Raw genomic sequence first — 17416 nt, forward strand, 5'->3', positions numbered from 1 at the left:
TTACAATAATAACCCCAGATATTGTAGTTAGGTTGAGACAGGTAGTAATGGCAGCCATTACAGCTGAGATCCAGACACAAAGTGTGCTTGTGGTTGCAACTTACTACCTTAGGGGGCTCATTAATAGCATTATGGTGTGTTTTCACTGTGTGTCTTCTGCGGAGATGTGGACTCCAGAATCTTTTAACTCAGCTCCAGCTGTGGATTTGGGCTCTCTCTGTTCTCTGTTGCCTTTGTATAAATACACATTTGTGCTTTATCTATCTTTTCATCTTCCCTTCTCTGTTATATATACAGACATAATCAAAGGCTCACTCACTGCAAAATATTATTTTACTGTGCAGAGGTTGCTGTCAGATATTAAAACAAAAAGTGTATGGTTGTAGTCTCATAGGGATATACAAAATGATAAGATATTGACAATAGTTGATTAAAATGAAAGGACACTAAAGAAACAGTCTCTATCTGTGTGTCAGACCACCTACCTACCAATCTGTACTGTATATTTATCAGTCTGTGTTGCGGTTGGTAATCAGTGGGTCATGACTCGAGAGCTGCAGTGGCTCCTGTGTCATGTTGGAGCATTAGCAGCTCACAGGTGGGTTCATAAATCACCAAGATTGTGTTTGCACAGCTGGATGCAACCTTCCACTCTCCTCCAACCTCCCTCAGCCACCATATCAATTTCAAACAGGCAAATATCTGTAATGACTTGTGTTACTTTGTAAAGTTTCATCATGTGATTGATGGGTGAGTTTGAGTTGGCCTGTGGGAGGCAAAAACAGTCTCAAACTACAGTACATGCATTTTTTTTCTTCTGTCCTGTTAAAGTAGCACCATTCATCATTTATTTTCACAGAGGTATTTGCAAAATGCTTCCAGCATCCTGAAGGACTCTCCCTTCCTCTCTTACAGACTGACAGCTACCTTGTATGAGATAACACAGCTATGGTCCAGCACCACCAGAAGGAACAACAGGCTGTCAGACCACTGAACACATTTTTATTGCTACAGTGTACATGGGTCTGTGTATACTGTTTTCTTTCATTACTCTGCCTTATACATTTTATTTAACTCCTAGCTTTAATCTTTTGATGCACTCATGTTTTTTTATTATTTCACAGAGTTCCAGCCAATTTTTATGATTAAAATGACAAAATTAATGATTTAATAGTAAATATTTCGCTTTTATTAAAATGTACAGAACACAGTCGCTGGCTTGCTTTCATTAGGTATGCTCGGTAAGTGGACCACAGCGACACTCACACATGACAAACTCTAGTCATTGACACTCAAATCCAACGCACCCTTTCACCTGTGCACGGCGGCCCATTTGAGTTCCCCATGCCCTTGCCCACCATCTTGCACTGATGTTCATCTAGACTTTTGTAAAGATTGCTGAGCAAGAAACAAGCAGCAGTTTGTACCATTGAATCAGCACGCTAACCTGTCAACAGCCCGATCCTGTTGATCGGGCAGGATATGGAAGAATGGAAGGATTAAACCAAAATAGCGGAGTTTTGACGCTCACCTGTACCAGCACACACCTGGTGTGGACGCCCACTCTAAGATGCTACATGTCGGCTGCTTCACTTCTCCAAGGTAAGAATTTGCTTCTTATGTGTTTATATGAAGATTTTGAGTATTGGCTTTGTTGAGTCAGCTTTTGTGGACTTGAAATAGTTGTGAGGTTGTTTGTGCAGATTTTCTTGTGGTGTGCACCATCTGCTGGCTGCATGCTAATTTTTTTTACATGTTTTGTCGCATCTTCATTGGAAGCCAGTGTGAATTAATTACTTGTGGCTGAACTTTTGTTGTTTGTCAAGTGAGTTATGATGCTGTCATCCTGTTGTGTTACATAGTGGTGAAGCCACATGAGTTTTTAACAGAACAGATAGATGAGCTTGGTTTGGTTTTGTGGCAGCCTTAGTTGTTTTTCTTGGCTGCTTAGTGTTTCACAAACTTGTGTTACTAGCATATGGTAATATTATTGGTTTTATGGATGTCTGTGACTGTTAAATAAATGAATATGAAGGTATGCTGGATGGGCATCTGTTGATTAAATGCCACAAGCTATGATTTTAAATATGCATGTTGACAATGTTTTGTTGCAAACCTGATATCTTGTCACATATCCGCCCTCATAACATGAATGTTTTGCTTTGCTGCTGCTGCACTGCTCATCTTCACATTCTGATGTAACACTCCTGCAAACGCTTAAAGATGAAGTATCTGTGATATCATTTACAAGTTTCTGATGGGGTGTTTTAAAACTTGGATTTGTCTGTCTGGTTTGTTGCCACCTTCGGCAGCAACTGGAGTTACACAGTACATATATCCTGGCCTTTATAATGGTGATGTTGCAATCTTCTGACCTGGGCCCAGGATTAGAAATCTGTGCAGTTTAGAGTGCAGAGAAGAACTGCTTGGGTGTGTAACTCAGGCAGACCTTGTGTTCTATTTGCATAATATAATAATATGGCAGTGTCTCTTTTAAATGAGTGCATGTGTGTGTATATATAGTATATTTTACATGGTGGCAGCACAGCTGACAGTGACAGGTAGAAACTCCTCGTTTTTGTTTTTAATTGGCACTAAGACAGTTTTGCAAGATGTGAAATCTTCAGTTTTTTACAGAGAGAGAAGTTTGAGTGACAGGATTTGTGGAGCCAGCCTCCAGTGGCCATCAGTGGTTTTGGATCTTTGCCTTTGCTCTGTGTTGGTAGTGTCCACCACATTATTTGCCAGATTGGTACATTTTTCTCCCTTCTTTTTCTTTTCTCCTCTCGTGTTTTTTGTGGCTGTGACTGGAATTGTCCAAGAACAATTCCTGGAGGGACATATGCTTGGAGAGTGATGTGACTGTTTTTCTAATAACAGCTGTAGAAGGAAAATCGTAAGTTTCTCAAGAATACTTAGATCTGTTGTTTTATTTTAATTAAGTTATTGGGTTTAATCCAGTTATTCACACTAGATGGAAACAGAGAGTAGGAGCCTCATTAGGCATTAAAAAGTTATCAACTGACTGGTCTCAGGACCCTCATCTTGCTCTCTCCTGCAGGATCTGTGTCACCAGTGATTATTGGAATCACCCTTTGGTACAGTTAGACACTCTTTAGCTTTTACTGTTTGGAGGATGGAGTGATGTTTTAATAGAAGTGGGGAAGTGTTTCTATAAACCGGCGATGATGAGACTGACCACAGTATGTAAAGTTTCAGTCAGATGGTTACCAAGCAAAGGAGTTGCTCTAGTCAGGAAGGTTATATAGAGACACTGTCTCTTTTTTTTAAAGCATTCATTCATCCATCTCCCACCAATCTAAGACAGACCCTCCGAGTAAAATATCTAGTTTCAAGCCTAAAAGGCACTAGCTGAGATAATGGTCATATTTTTTGTAGCATAGGACAAAGCCTCAGTTTAGTCAGAACTCACAACTCAATAAAACTTTCTAAATTCAAAATATGCAGATATGGGCAACAAATTGGGATTGTGCATAAAATTGTGGGGTATGAATGAGAGCCTATATAGATAGATTCCTAGATTAGATTAGACCCACACACTCTGGATGATGAATCCTCCTTGGTCTCATTAACAGCATCAGTCTCTCTGTATTCTTTCTTGTTTAGCTCAGCAGGTTGGAGCAGCCTCTCTGTGCCTACGTTGTCTGGCTGACTTTTTGTTTTTCAGCAAATCATTTTTTCTAGTTTACACTGTGGAAATTGGGTTGGACAGTGGTCAGGACAGGAAGCAGAGTTCTTCTCCTGTACTGCTGCCAGCAGAGCTCCTTACACAAAACACCACAATACTAAACTCTATCTATACACTATCAGGCTTTCCCTTCAGCCATCTCTGTCAGTCATCATCAGTCATTCTTTGTCCACACACACACACACACACACACACACACACACACACACACACACACACACACACTGCAGTCTAAATTTCACAGGAGAAGTGAATCTCAATGGGAAGTTCCCCTTCTATATCATACTTTCCAACAAGGCTAGTGGGTCAAAAATGGACACATAAAAGATAAAAAGGATTCTGTATATTTAACCAAATTACATAAAAGCTTAAATGGATTTGTGATGAAACCCCAAGCTCAAAAACCATGGCTGCGAAATCCATCATGGTTTTCACAAGCTTTCCCTGGCGATTAGCATTGGCTGGAGCGTTGGCGTGCACTGCAAATCAAAACCATATCCATTCTGGCCAGACACACTTGTGAGCTTGCACAAAGTGTCTCAGTTGCTAACCCCGTGATTTATAAACGTTTATCTCACCGCAGTGGCCGAATCAAAGGCCTGGGAAAAGGGAACAAATTAACAGAAAGGTATTTAGCTTTTCTAAGGGGCCTAATTTTGAAAACCGCAGTATTCATAAAGCCACAGCGCGTAATTATGTTTTTATAGCTGTATAAACTATATTGTTACCTTGTAATTTCATGGTCACAAACGTAGCAATTTTGTGACCCCAGTTTTGCTTTGGCTTTGTTTGTTTGCATTTTTGTGTAAGAAGTTTTGCATGTTTCTGCAAACAGAGCTCTAATTTTCACAGGATGTGGGATTTTTTATAAATGTTACATTTGTGACTAAAAATCACATGAATCTGGAGCAGCAGGTGTGCAGTGAATGTGGATGACGTTTACAAGCCTGAAACTATTGATCATACACTGCTGACTGTTGTGCCGAATGAAAGGGTTTCACTCTAACAAGCACCATATGCAAGTCCTATTGTTTTTAGGGAGGAAATGTGCTCTGCTTTACCTGTTGTGGCTGAGCGGTTATTAATCTGTCAGTGAATCTTTTTCCAATTAATTGTTTGATTGTGGAACACTTCAGAATTTAAGAAAATATTGATTAATGCCCACCACAGGTGATATAGCCAAACTGATTGTACACTGATATTGATATTTGGGAGTTTTAAAGAAATCTGATAATGATAGACTGATAGTTTGTTTTGTGTGTTTTGTCCAAGCAGCTATTAATAATTTACAATGATATAAACAAGCAGAAATGATTCAATCTTCACATCAGAGCCTGGAACAAGCAAATGTTTTTTCAGTCAATCATTTATCAAAATGAACAATTCTGTCTATTACACATTTTAGCAGTTTTAGAGTTTTTGACCCAGTGCTCAAAAACTGTATATAATTCCATGCAACAGTATACTCTATACATGTTGTTGTATGATTTTATATAGAACTGAAATTTTCTAAAGCATAACCTTGTGTTACAGTTCGGCTTCTGCTACAGATGAGTGACAAACGCTAAGAAGCAACAGGATGACTCACGCAGTGCTGGCATTTGTTTCTCAAACACAGCGGTGTATTACTGAAAATGTGAAAAACAGCGTGGGCTTCTGCCATCTTTGCTGAAAAAAATGATTTTTAGCTACTTTTATGACCTCACACAAACATCAAAGGCTGTCTGTGTCTATATTACTGTGCTTTTAGTGACTGGGATTACTTATAGATTATGTTAATGGATGTATGGATGGAAAATTCTCACAGAAGTTTGAACTTGGTCTGTTTCTCTGCCTCACAGGCTTCCACTTCTTTGCATGAAAGCTATTAAAAGCCCCACAACTGCCAATGCAATATTTCTCTAACAATATTCCCATGAATTCAATATCATTTATGAGCACTAAAAATAAATAAGAGTTAATGAAAGAAAAAAGAGGCAGTAGTTTGTGTGAAAAGCAAGAGGGGATCTGATTGTTTCACGGTAACATGAAGTGATGGTTGAAAAGATGACTTTGTAAGATGGAGGCGACCACTGTTCTTACCTTAGTAGGGCAGTTATTCCACCATCAGGGAGCCAAGAATGAGCAGACACATTAGGGTTGTGTAATGGTGGCATTATTTCTTTGGGCTGAGGCTTCACCGTTTCCCTCTTGGCCATGTAAGACAGGTGCTCTAGTTTCAACCTGGCTGCCTGAGCTCTAACATAAATAATGGCCTTTAAGTGTAGCTCAATTGTTGCAATAATGTATACCAAATGCAGTAAGAATATGGGTTTTTTACAGAAATAATGGTGGAGCTCTAAATGACCTTAAAACCTGGGTAGGCGGTGTTACTGTGGAGTGGAGACCAGCAGGGAAGCATAATCAGCCAGCTGCAGACAGTACGCAACTGTCTGTGCGATTAATTAGACATCTGAATGTATTTGTGGGTGTGTTGTTCTGAAACAGATTGTGTTTTATTGTCAGACAGGCAAAGTTTGAGATAAGCAGCTCATTTGTTGTCATTCATGTGCAGTCATGTTAGCATGAGTGCAAGTCTTTACATTACTGAATCTAGTGTGTACACAGGGTATAGCTGCACAGTTTTGATAATCTCTTAATAATTTTTTTAAAGGCAAATGCCAAATTATCTGGGTCCAGCTTCTCAGATGTAAATGTTTGCTGGTCTCTATAGTCTCCTTCTACTGAGAAGTTTATACCTTTGGGTTTTTAATTGCTGTTTAAACAAAGAAAAACATTTGAAGATGTCACCCAAACAATTAATTGAGAAAATAATCAGATTAATCAATGATGAAAATAATTGTTAGCGGCAGTCCTACACAGTTTGTAATGTCTCAGGGGCTGCAACCCCTACTTGCAGGTTATTTTCGTTATCTATTAATCTAACAATTATTTCCACAGTTAATCGTGTAAAATGTTCATCACAATTTCCCTGAGCCTGTGGTGACTTCTTCCCATTGCATCTTTTGTCCAAGTAACAATCCAAACCCTAAAGAAATTCACTTTATGTCAAATAAGATAAAGAAAACAAATCCTTACATTTGCTGTAACCAGAAATGAATGCATTTTGGCTTGAAAAAAATCACTTGAACAATGTGTTACTCATCATAATAATTGATCACCAGTTTATTATATAAACCAATATAGACCAATATATTAATCATTACATAGGGATAGACAATAAATTGAATTTATCTTGGAACTTCATGGTCACATGGAATGGAATTTTCAATAACTGCTACAACAAATTACATCAACTGTAAATTCAGCCAGCAGCCCAGCATGTTTAGCTGGTTGTACTGTAAATAAAAAGGACAACATTATAAAAGGAGAAAACATCATGAAATAAATAACACATGAAACAATAATTATTGTTACCTTTATTATTGGTTGTTTATTGTGATATAGATCATAAGTCATTTTATCCAGCCAAACCAGAAACTATCAAAATCTCAATTCTTGACACATTTCTGTCTGTGAGTATTTGCCAATGGCCAGCAGGGGGCGTTAGTTCACTGGTTGATTAGGCTGTGACTACCTCACCCTGAATATAAATTTCAAATTTCCCTCTACCACTAGATGAGAGGAGGTCATAGCATAACTTTGTTAACAGGATCAGGATTTAAATCAAGGCACAAATTAAATTCTGATTTAATATCCAAACAGCACTAGAAAACAGAAACAGAGAAAGACCATTTTTGTAGTTTTACTACTGTGTGTTACCTTCAGTGACTGTATAACACATCACACAGTGGTGCTCTTGGTGTTTATTTGAGCCTTTATCAGTTTTCTGTTTGGGCTGTCACCAGCAGAAAGTGTTAAAGCAGCTGTGGGAAAGCAGAGGTGAGTCTGGAGAGGTCGTAAATCTTCCTCAACTCACAATGGTGCTGGCTCGCTGACCGAGTGACATGACTTCAAAGAGAACCCCTGTCTTCAAATGAACTTGTTGCCTTCACTGATACAGGTTTAGCTTGGCCAGCTGTTTCAACTGTGTGTGTGTGTGCCTGTGTTTTGGTTTTGTCTTGAGATTGACATCAGTGGGCCACCAACTGGGAGCAATGACTGACACCTCTTGGATGAAACTGTGTGTCTGTGTATGTTTCATTTTGAAATGTAAATTAACCCATTTGCTACATTTCATGTATACTTTACATTACTCTCAGTCATTTTACACACCCTATTTTTGTGTGTGTTTTATACCTTCCAGGAATCCACACTTTTCATTCAGGCTGATGAAAATCGCCCTGTTTGAGATGTAATTATCACTGTTAACATCATAAGAGCTGTTATTCTAACAAAACTTTGACAAAAGGTCACCAGCAATGGAAAGTATATGCGACTACAGTATATGGATTCAACAGACAGAATGCTGCTTCAATCTTACAGTTCTCAGACAGAAACTAAGTTTGGAATCTCGTTACAGAGCAGAATAGTAAAATCTATAAAGTATATAATAAAATGTAGGGATGGGAGCACATTTTTGTGCCATTTTGTCTCCAAGTGAGTCACACCCATTGGAAAAACACAAAATAATATCCTAAAAAGGCTGTAGCATGGGCGCTGACATCTCATGAAATTCTGTGATTGGCTGCTGGAAAGAAAAGTTTGACTTGTAAAGCATACAGGAATTTTGGGTGTAATTTGAGAATCAAAAGTGAATCATCATGAAAAGAGATTTTCAACTTTTGAAATGGGCATTTTCTCAAGAAAGTTTGTGGGAAAATATTTCTCAAAAGATGATGTGCAACTTTGGCAAAGGATACAGAAGCTGAAAACAATGAATCCAGATACATAATATTGCAGTTTTTTTTTGGAATGGGATTGTGTTCTGCATTCTTTTAAGAAACAAATGAACCTCTCTGCAGTTATGAGAAAAAGCTCAAACACCTTTTCAGGGTGTCAATGTTCCTCTGAAGGGACATATCATTTAACAAGTGTACTGTCTGACTTCCAGTTATTGTGAAAGCTGTCCAGGCTGATCATGGGCCTGCAGGGTGTTGGAGCGTTCCAGTATCAGCAACGTCCTTCCAATATCTTCCTGGTATTACTGCCTCTTTACAGGATCTGTGTTTGTGCTAACTTTGATCTGTATACTTCACCATTAGTCTTCCACCCATCCACTCTCGTCTCACCCCTCTCCTCTTTTCTCCTCTCTTTCCTCCTTTCTCTCTCTCTTCCCATCTCTCGTGTTGGTTGTCTTTCCGTGTCAGAGACTAAGCAAACAGAGTCGTGTGTGAGCGGCCTCATAACTCCACGTTCCTGAGAGACTGGGAGCTCTCAGACGAGCGCAGCTGTGTCTTCATTTGTCGGCCATGTTCGGCATTCCCCAGATATCTCCAGGAGGCTCCTGGGCTTTTTCTGTGTTCTGGTATGACCTTGTGGCCCGCGAAAGGCTGTGTGGGAGGGAACCAAAGTGGGACACACTTTCAGGTACAGTTATGGAGTGGACAGACACATGAGACACATCACACAAGAAAAGTTTGGTAGATGTAGCAAGTAGGGCTTGGTGATACACATGTATAGTACAACAGGGCGAATAATCACATGTATACCAATCAGGTTAAGCCATCAAATCTTTACATTTGAGAAGATGAAACCAGTGAAATTTTGGCATTTTTAATTGGCTAATAATTTAATCTCTCAAACTGATTAAATTGTTGTTGAATGGAACAACTTGGATAAGCTTTAGTTTATAGAATTTTGGGAAAATCATATCATCACAATATAATTTCACTGAAAGTTCCTCTTTGCGTGAAGAATTCACTCAAACCAGTGATTGATTATCAGAGTAGTTGTAGATTATTTTTCTGTCAACCAACTAATATGATAATAGACCAGTCATTTCAGCTGTAGAGTTATCACTCAGCTCTAGGTGTAAGTTTGCAGCCCAAACAGCGCAAGAGCGATAAGAGGGAGATGATAGGAAGGCCATGTTGTTGGAACAGTTAGTAGCTTATAAAAAAGGAAAAAGAAAGAGGAAAAACACAAGGCGACAGAGCAGAGAGCAGATGGTGTGCGTGAGTGTGAAAAAGAGTGTGTGAAGAGATGGGAGTGATGAAGAGGGAGAGAGAAAGTGAGGAGACCTGTCCATGCCGTTCTCATGGCTAACACAGATATCAGCAGGAGGCCAGCTTGTTTTTTTTTTTTCTTTTCAGCTTGGCCAGTGGAGGTTTGCACTCACCCTTAGCCCCCCCCCCCTCCCCCCTACTTGCAGTCCCCTTGACCCCTCTTCTCCTTCACCTTGCAGGCGTGAATCATCAGACACGTACACAGCTCTATCCTGCACTCCTCCCCCTACGCACACGTCTCTTCTCTCCTCCCTTCTGTCTAACTCTATCGCCTTCTTTTACTTTGTCAGTCTCTTCTTCAGTTGTTCAGGGTTTCTCTCTCTCCCTCTCTTTCTCTTCCTGTCTTTATCACCCTCTCTCATCTGTTTCTTGGTGCATCTGGCAAACATGAGCTGTGGAAAGACAACAGTCAAGTAATGGGAGAAGGTGTGTGGGTGAGTGTGTGTGTGTGTGTGGATTGTGTGTGGGAGGCTGTGTACATCTGCATATGTGCACATATGCACAGATGACAAAGGCAACTGCAAGTCTTTGTCAGCTAAATCCCATCTGAAAGTATTTTCATATGAGCTCTTGGTTCTGCTCCGACACTGAACCAACACCCACAAAACCACTGACACTTGAGTTGCTAAGCTGTCCAAAAACGACTGCTGAAATCTCTCAATATGAACCAATATATCTTAATATCATGAACACACGCTGTGTTTCAGAAGCTGGCAAAGAAGCCTGATGGTTGTGTCCATCTGTCTTGTAACACAAAGATCACAGATTTGATCTCCTTAACAGCAATTGTATCCATCTGTCTTGGTTTCAACAACAACAGAATCATACAGGAATGAGTTTACTGGTTCATTACATAAGCGCTCATAACTTAACATGGTTTATAAGTAGTTATAGTCAATGCAGTGTGTTTGGCTAAGGCCAAGTTCAGGGCGCATGTATTCGGATTTGATATGATGTTGTTGTGGCCAACAAATTTCCAGCATTTGGCCAGAATATGAATGCAGGGACGATTAACAGGTCTTGTGGTGTGAATTGAATACTAGCAATATGGTCTCTGAGATGCACCACAACACCTTGATGAAAACTCTTGCATGTCAGAATTTTTTGTATATTCCTGCCTTGTGTGACAACCCCCATGACATCTTCTTTCACCTTGACCAATAGGATGACAACGTGCTCTCTTGTGTAAACACTGTGGCATATCGCTGCCTGTTGTTTAGGCATGCTCTTGACGGCATGCTTAAAATTTCTTGACTCCCCTCCCGATGATGCACAAGGACGCGAAGGATGATTGGTCAGGGTCAAACTTGTAGTGTTGCAGTCTTCTGACCAAGATGCAGAAAGAATTTATGACACTATGAATTTATGACACTATGATTGCATATGATTGCCTATGATTGCCTAGTCATGAAAGACAAAAAGCCACTTGGCTTTAAATCACTTTTTTATGTCTTGTTCCCCTGGTTTATAAGGTTAGTTTTAGGGATGGTTTCTGATAACCAGGTCCATTTTGGATCCGGTCCCTGGTCAGAAAAACAACTTGAATGTGTATTAATGTTATCATGCAGTTTCTTTAAAATTAAATAATATAAATTTGACCAAATGCAAGTATACTTAGCTTTGCTTGCTCAGTGTCAATGTTTGGGCATCCCTTGTACATATGAAACCTAAAGTACCATCATACCCACAGCAGATTATAAAGATGCTGCAGCAGATTATCTGACAAGCTGTTACAAGTCCAAACAGCTGAGACCCCTGTCAAATCAGTGACTTGTATGTTCACTAACTTACCTCTGCACTTTGGCTTTAACAATTACTTGTAAGATGTCATGACTAGGGCTACAGTAAACCATTTTTTTCATTACTGATTGATGAAAGATTATTTTCTTGATTCATTGTTTGGTCTGTTAAACATAAGAAAAAATGCCCATCACAGCTCTTCCAGAGTGAATGTTGACAGATGATGTTTGGAAAAATTTGGAAATGTGGGGACATTTTAAATGATAAATTCCTGTTGTTCTCAGGACATGCTGTGTGTGAGTGTGGGAATGATACTGTGTGATTTCTCTCTCACTTTCTGCTAAACTCTTCACTCTATGACTTTTGAGCTCAAGCATATGAAGTGTCAGGTTGCATAAGACAGTGTAACTTCTGTACTTTGCATATTAACCTTCATGGCCATGTGCTGCTAATGAATGGTGGGTTTGTGGTTCAGACCAGGCGGATGCCAAGCTCTGGATGTGCAGAGTCTGCCAGTGACCATCGGTTATACAGTTTAACTACACTGCGAGTAATATGACGACCTGATCGTCTAATTCGCTAAGAAGTAACATCTGTTAAGTGAAAACATACTCTGAAGTGTAAACAGATGAAGGTTGTATTGGTTTCTGTTGGAGGCAGTCTCGTGGTTTGCACTTTCAGCACACCTACAAAACAGCACAAGCCACCAACCACATCTCGTCCATCTCTGGCCTCACTTTGCCTGAGGTTTCCCCTTGAAGTACCTTTGCTAGCACCTTTCAAGCCGCAAAACACTAACTGACTTGGGGAAGTGACAAATTGAGGGGTTTTGGCAGTCTGCTGGCGGTAAAACATGCCTGTTTACATGGGAGGATCCCACAGAACCACAGACATGTCTCTGACAGCCAATAAGAGAGAAGAGGAGAGGAGCAAATGAAGGGAGAGCTGAAGGAAGAATGAAGGAGGGAGAAAATAACAGAAGGAAAGAGGAAACTGAAGCAGTGTTTCTGCCAAGATATTAATGCACAGGAACTGTAGGCGGGTCTAATCCAGATGTACACATTTACATGTGCACATGCATTTCCCAAAAATATCATGTTGCTTGTTGGTTGACTGAAATATTTGGAAACTATTGGATGAACTGCCTTAAAATTTGGTACACAAATTCATGGTTCCCAGATGATGAATCCCACTAACGTTGGTGATCCCTTGACTTCTCCTCTAACGCTACAGTGAGGTTGACATTTGTGGTTTTGAATGAAACATCTCAACAACCATTTAATAGATTGTCACGAAGTTTGGTTCAGTCAATCATGTTCCCTGCAGGGGTGACTATGCCTTTAATTTTGCAGCCCCTAGGCTGTGGAACAGCACCCACCCTCTCTCTCTGTCAGATCTGCCCCCTCCATTGATTCCTCTAAGTCCAGGCTTTAAAACACATTTTTATTCTTTAGCATTTGGATCCAATTTATGTGTTTTTTTTTTCTATGTCTTTGACTATGTTTGTTGATTTAGGCTGTGTGTCATGTGGTTGTTTTGTTTTTAGTCTTTTTTTCTTACTTTATTGCCTTGGTGTTTATTGATTTTACTTTGTACAGCATTTTGGTCAACTTGTTTTTAAATATGCTCTATAAATACCTGTGATTTGACTTGACTCAGGATACGCTATAACAACTTGGATGATACCCACAGTTTCCATCTTGTACCATCGCCCTGTCCATTGTCCAATACTTTGGATTATGACTAAATGCCTGCAGAACTAATGACATCCCCATCAGCCTCAGCTGTATTTTGTGTTTAGTGCTAATTAGTAAATGTTAGCACGTTAACACACCAAACTAAGCTGGTGAATGTGGTAATCAGATGCAACTATTCCTCCTCCATCAGGCTTTAACCTTTTATGCTTTTTACACCAAACCTCTTCAAACCAATAAATTACTGAAAGCCATTGTCTTTAGTCTGTGTGTTGAACTGCCTGTGGATCGGGGTTCAGATTTCCTGGCCAAGGCAAAACTTTAAGACGCTCTGACAGAAATGTCTGAGAGAGGAGAAACCCTATCCTGCACATGTCATTGTAGTTCAGGAATATTATATGATTTAGAGGGTGGAGAGCACAGGGCTATGGAAACACAGAACTCAGTGGCAAGGCACACAAAGGACGCCTGTTCTTTCACAATAGAAACCTTGTTGGCATTTTCTTAGTGCCTTGGAGAAAACTAAAGAATAAACAACGGTTTGCTGTCCCCTGTCTCTGACATGATTGTATCTCAGACAGCTCCTCCAAAATGGAAATGGGTGGATTTAAATTCATCCGAGGCAAATCTCAGCACGATGCTTTATTAAATTTATTTGGTCAAGAACTGTATGGGTTCATTGTGAAATTCACGGGTAAACCCCACAAAAATCACCTACAAGTGTAGACTGAAGTTGGACTGCAGCTATTAAAGACAACAGAGCGGTTGAAAATCAAATCTGTTTATGTGACATCTAAATTCAATTTTCACAGCGTCACTTCTCTGTTTCCTCCATCCCTTTTCCTTCAATAGCAGAAATCCTTTTGCTCTACTATAAGGCATTCAGGTTAGCCAGAAGAATAATAGTAGACCCTTTGTATCTCCTCAAGGTTAAAGTTAAGAATTCATGCTGTTTATTCATTGTTGATTATTTTCCCAATTAATCAATTATAGAATCAGATTTGTGTCAATATAATTAAATAAAACAAAACTTCTTAAATATCAAACAGCACTGACAATTTAAAAGAGAATTAAACTCATTGAAGTAAAAAAAAAAAGTTATCTCAAAAGTAAAACTTATAACTTACAAATTATTTGTGTGATCATGTAAACTATTGGTCTTTTGCTTTCTCGATAATATGTCTGTTTGCTCCCTTGTTCCTTGTCCTCTGTTTCTTTCTCACTGATTAGACTTTGCCCTCACTGTCAGCTTGGTGGTAATACTGCCAGCTCTCTTGTTTATGCTGCCTGACTTTCTGTTTGCAGTTCTAATACAAACCTTTTGCGTGGCCAGGTTTTTTTCAGGGGTGCGTCTCCATTGGCTGATGAGTTTTTGAGCAACACGTATGTGCCCCAGATGTTATTCAGAGTAGCAAGCACAGAGTTTTGGTTTTGGTGGACACGCAGGCCTATATATGACATATATATAGGTCATAAATACTTACACTTCATTATACTGCTGTTGAGTTTGCTGCTTAGTTGAAAGAACATAGACAAATTAATTTGTGGGAAATTAAAATTGTTTTTTTTTATCTTTAAAAGTATCACCGCAGAATGTTGAGTTTGAAAGTTCTGGTGGTTCCTTGTAATGGTTGCTGTCTACAGTAGTAAAACATTCACTCCACAGTTTTTCCTTGGCCAGAGGCAAGTGAAGAGTTTTATTTGAGAAAAAGCTCCATAGGAAATTAATTAGATAAGATGGAAAATGTAGCAAAGATGCACATGATATTCTCCAGGCTGATTTTCTGGGGATCAGATCTGTTCTGGGAACTGATACTGATACTGGATGAGTCCACTGCTTTGCCATCCCATTCATCATCGTTTGAACAGTTCAAAGGAATACAAGAGGAACACACTCATGACACACACTTTAGACAGCTGGACAAGCTAAACCTGTGTCAGTGAAGGCAACAAGTTCATTTGAAGACAGGGACTCTCTTTGAAGAAGCTTCACTAAGCAAACAACAAGTTGGCTGAGGAGGATTTATGACTCCTGTAGCTCACCTCTGTTTTCCTACAGATGCCTCACATTCTGCAGGAAAAACAGGAAGAGCTGTCACCCATAAATGAAGTGTTTAGCATTCAAAGTTATAGTAGGCAATTTAATGGCATAGAGGAAGCATGAAGTAACTGAAAAATGTAACAGTACATGGAAATGAGTTGTTAGAGTGTTTTCTTTGTCTCTGACTGTAGCAGATGCCAAAGGAATAAAAGGTGTAAAGATCTGTTGCTGCAGAGTCCTGCATTCTTTAGATGGATGTTCACTGGAACCTGTTTAGAGGCAAATATTGTACTTTCTATAACTTTCTTTCTATAAGTATTGATTTGCCAACTCCTGTGATCTATATACGGCGCCAAACATGAGGTTATCATTAGGACAAATAGAGCAAATATACAGAGTCAGCTGTTGGAATTACAATGTGTCAATTTATTATTATGATATAATATTATTATATTATATCAAGAAATGTTATCATAGCAGAATAATTTGTCGTAATAATGAGAAAGATGCCACAACATCAAAGTATCCCTGGAAGACAATATTAGAATATTAGAGGATAGAGAAGCATGTTTGTACCTCAAGAACCCTCAACGTCTTGTGCTGGCAGTAGGTATAGGTCATGCATATGTACTTAGTGACATAGATTCTTTACATTTTAGTGCTTGTGACTGTATTCAGTAGCAACCCTTTTGCAACCCCTGCTCCCCAATGACTAGTGGAGCCAGGCGAATATTAGACACTGTGAATATCTTACAGCAGGCAAAGCCATGTCTTCAACACAGAGATGCAATAAACCCATTACCATACACATTGTCAAACTTGAGAGCTGGTCCAGCTGACTTTCATTCATCACAGAAAGATTAGGAGCATAAACTGTCTTTTCCAAATCCAGTGCAGTTCAGAAGACTTGTTCTTATGACTGCATATATTCAGGAGGAAGATTTTCTACTGGAAAAAGCCATTACAGCTGCAGATTTATTTATACTGTACTTTTGCATTTATTAATGCAAGCTGTGATATAGTATGAAGTGTATATTTTTAGCAGTTATTAGCCGATTGGGGCCAAAACCAGTACTTTTGTATGTAATTTCCTGGAAACAATTAAGTTAAATCCTTGTTTATAAGGTTTTATGACACTGGATGTTTGTAAAATAGTCTGCATTTGTTTTGTACAAGATCACTCATTCTTAATAGCCACTAAAACAGTATCCAATATTGAATATGATAATGAGGTCACAATCTGTTTAGCCATTTGCCTTAATGTTTTCTTGACCAAAAAGATAAATGTATGTGATCATGACCTATATTTTTCATGAAACTGTTGCGTTTCTTCCCTGATTGCTGATTTTTTTTTTTCCATCATAGAGTCATTTAACTTGGAGGGAACAGTCCCTCATTCAAAGGGCTGGCCAGGGTTTAATCAATTTGCTGCCATCTTGATTAGCCAGCGATCCACCAATCTGCCTGGCAATCAGCAGCAATTAGCCTGACCTGAAATAAAATCTCCTCCTCGAACCTCCAATGTGCTTTGTCCAACTTATCAGTCTGGCCTGTGCACCAATGGCAGGGGCTCATTCGAGTTCCTGTGATTACCTTTGGCGTCATCTGAGCTGCTATCTCCTCTCCTGTGTAGTGAGGCCAAAAATGTGCAGGCATTGAAGGGGGACTAATGGGCCAAATCGTGAATGGTCCAGATGGCTGCAGAAGAAATTGGTCTAAGCTGACAGTTTATCCAGGCATCCGACAATTACAGCCTCCTACTGAAATAAAAGGCAACATTTGGATTGTTCATTTAGATCTTAACAATAGAAAGGAAATGTCAAAACACATTCCCACACACAAATGGAACCATATGGCAGCCATCTTACCTGGGTCTGATTCAAAACCTGCTACTTGGAGTGTATGGAAAAAGACGAACTTTAAAATCTGTTTCCACATTAAGCTTTTACTGTAACTGTTACAATCCACTGTGGTTAGTGGGCATGAATATTCACCGATTGATTTTTAACTGGACACATTTTTGAGTAAAATGTTTGTTGTCTCAGCTTGATAAAAGTTTGATATTTTGATCAAGAAAACATTCTTCAAGCTAACTGTATCCTAAATGTGTCCCAAACAACACAAG

At 39.3% G+C, this 17416-nt stretch overlaps 1 long non-coding RNA gene across 1 annotated transcript in view; it reads left to right on the forward strand.

Moving 5' to 3' along the window:
* The first annotated feature begins 917 nt into the window (after positions 1 to 917).
* Positions 918 to 17416, forward strand: part of LOC108881468 (uncharacterized) — a 103558-nt gene continuing 87059 nt past the window's right edge. The window contains exon 1 of the long non-coding RNA XR_001960619.2: positions 918 to 1602. This is a non-coding gene — a long non-coding RNA (uncharacterized LOC108881468). The remainder of the gene's footprint in view (positions 1603 to 17416) is intronic.

This window comes from Lates calcarifer, linkage group LG13, assembly GCF_001640805.2.
Source record: "Lates calcarifer isolate ASB-BC8 linkage group LG13, TLL_Latcal_v3, whole genome shotgun sequence".
Taxonomy (NCBI): domain Eukaryota; kingdom Metazoa; phylum Chordata; class Actinopteri; family Centropomidae; genus Lates; species Lates calcarifer.